Source organism: Lissotriton vulgaris, chromosome 5 (assembly GCF_964263255.1).
Source record: "Lissotriton vulgaris chromosome 5, aLisVul1.2, whole genome shotgun sequence".
NCBI classification, from domain to species: Eukaryota; Metazoa; Chordata; class Amphibia; order Caudata; family Salamandridae; genus Lissotriton; species Lissotriton vulgaris.
The window spans coordinates 90,719,115-90,721,852 of NC_141693.1; the positions used below are offsets into that span (position 1 = coordinate 90,719,115).

The 2,738-nt window shown below is 42.5% G+C and overlaps 1 protein-coding gene across 1 annotated transcript in view; it reads left to right on the top strand.

Annotated features, from left to right (window-relative positions):
• Positions 1-204: 204 nt before the first annotated feature.
• Positions 205-2,738, top strand: part of LOC147710277 (glycosyltransferase family 92 protein BAH-4-like) — a 98,680-nt gene continuing 96,146 nt past the window's right edge. The window contains exon 1 of the mRNA XM_086920954.1: positions 205-420. The gene's annotated coding sequence lies outside the window, so the exon portion shown is untranslated. The remainder of the gene's footprint in view (positions 421-2,738) is intronic.

Below are 2,738 nucleotides of genomic sequence, written 5' to 3' on the forward strand. Positions count from 1 at the left end.
CCTTCTAAAATACTTTCTCATCATTTTCAAATGTCTTGCCTGTGTCGGGTGGCCCTCCCTCCATGTTCACGGAGGCAGTTTGTTTACCTGCGCTGGCCTCACTATTCGCCCTTGCTCTTCACCCTGAAAGGGGCCAGAATGCATCTGGATACACTTCCAGGGAACAAGTGTGCTTTATTTATGAATAGTTTCTCTTGTCTCTTTCAGTCCCAGGAGTATGAAACCTGTCGCAGTTTCGATTGCTTGAATGCTCGCCAATTAAAAGAACGTGTGAGATCGCTCCTGTATAGATTTCAGAAACAAGGAAATGAATCATTAACAGCCCATGGGAAGCACTGAACAGGCAGGAGAACCCGCGGTGCCTTTCCTCTGGGGGACAGACCGGATGCAGGGGGTGCTTCTGTGCCCAAATCAAAGCAGGTGAGCAGAAACTGTTATTTCGGTTTTTTTAGATGTAGAGAAAACAAGCATTTGTGTAATGCAATAGGTCTCTCATTAGGAAAGTTGGAGCTATTGGTATTGTAAATGACAAGTTTTGTATTTATGTGTTGGTTTTGAAAATAACGAAATTAATAGCTTTGTCATTTACAATGCCAATAGTTTCCACTTTCGCAAATGTGACACCTATAGCATTTGTAATGCAATTTGTGTTGTATTTATGTGACTTAGATGTATTGATATTACAATTAACAATGGCTTTCATTTTCTTTAATGATTAATAATTACATAAAAACTATTGTAATTTATAATGGCAATAGCTTAAACTTTTGTAAATAACTTTTGTGAATATTATGTTCAGTGTATTTTATTGTGACGAAAATCCAAGAACAGAAGTGAAATATTAACATCTTTTTGTGACATCCATACTAATATAATAAAGAGAGAGCCCAAACCTTTGAGGCGGGTAATCTCAGGAACCACAGCACCAATCATAACACCCAATACAGCTTTGGAAAGGGCAGTTGCAGCCGAAGGACATAGGCTATGCAGACGCCCACCATATACATTTTAAAAGTTAAAAGAACCGTGCCAGCAAAGTAGTCCCTTGTGGGTGTGTCTGCGTTGTGCTGTTGGCGTGTGCTGGGGGGGTGACAAATGCTGGGGGCGTATGATACATTCCGCCCTTCATGCCATGTCTCATATCGTGTGCTAATCCCACCCTGCTCCCGTTAAATACCCCTGCACCCCATAATCATAACCCACCCTTACTCCTTAGAATACCCCAACACCCTTAAACACTAACCCATCTTAACCTTATAAATATTCCCTGTACCCCAAAACCCAAACCTACCCCTAAACCCTAAAAATACCCCCATACCCCAAAACCCAAACCTAGCCCGAACCCTATAAATTCCCCTGTACCTCAAAACTCAAACCTACCCCTGAACCCTAAAAATACCCCTGTACCCCAAAACCCAAACCTAGCCCTGAACCCTAAAAAATACCACTGTACCCCAAAACTCAAACCTACCCCTGAACCCTAAAATACCCCTGTCCCCCAAAACCCAAACCTAGCCCTAAACCCTTAAAATACCCCTGTACCCCAAAACCCAAACCTACCCCTGAACCCTAAAAATACCCCTTTACCCCAAAACCCAAACCAAGCCCTGAACCCTAAAAAAAACCCTGTACCCCAAACCTACCCCTGAACCCTAAAATACCCCTGTACCCCAAAACTAAAACCTAGCCCTGAACACTAAAATACCCCTGTACCCCAAAACCCAAACCTAGCCCTGAACCCTTAAAATATCCTTGTACCCCAAAACCCAAACCTACCCCATAACCCTAAAAATACCCCTGTACCCCAAAACCCAAACCTAGCCCTGAACCATAAAAATAACCCTGTACCCCAAACCTCAAACCCACCCCTGAACCCTAAAATACCCCTGTACCCCAAAACCCAAAACTATATCTGAACCCTTCAAATACCCAAACACCCCAAAACATATACCTCAGTACCCCAAAACATATACCGCTATACTCATACTTACCTTATCCAAACATTAAAAAAAAAACATGCTTTTACCATTCATGCATTTACAACGAGTTTCGTTGTAAATGTATGCGTGGTAAAAGCATATAAAATGTAATGTCATGCGTTATAATGGCATTGCAGAGTCATGGTATTTTCGTAATGAAAGTATGCTGAGTGATGGTATGCGGAAAGAAAGTTGAGGAATAATTGGTGTTTACTCTCCCCCGGTAAGTACATTGGTGGCACGGCGGCCCACATCTACAGCTACATACTCATATTTTTTCACCACCCATTTGAACAATGCACAGGTCTCTCTCATTGATGGCCAGCACTGACATACACTTTTAGACACACCTCCCGCCACAAGTTCTAGAATTGCGAACTTTAGAGCTGGGGAGCTACGTTCCAATCTCGGCATCAGCTCAACATCCTGTGATTCCAAGCAAATGGCTTTGTCCCCCCGTGCCTACCACAAATGGATGTGTTCTCCTGTAATGTAAATTGTGCTTATGCTATGTTGTCGAGTTTGCGCTATATAATATTGCAAGGAAAAATAAAGTAGGGAAACTCGAGTTCACACACTACTGAACGCGCACTCTTAAGTGCATCATCAGTGCACTGTGAATCGGAGCGTTTCACAGGCCTGTCACAGATAAGAAATGCTATCAAAATGAAATCCTACAAAACAATATACTACTGGCCGGCAGCAATTCATACCCAGACAACCTCGGGACGGGCTGCTAGTTAATAATAAAGCTTGAAA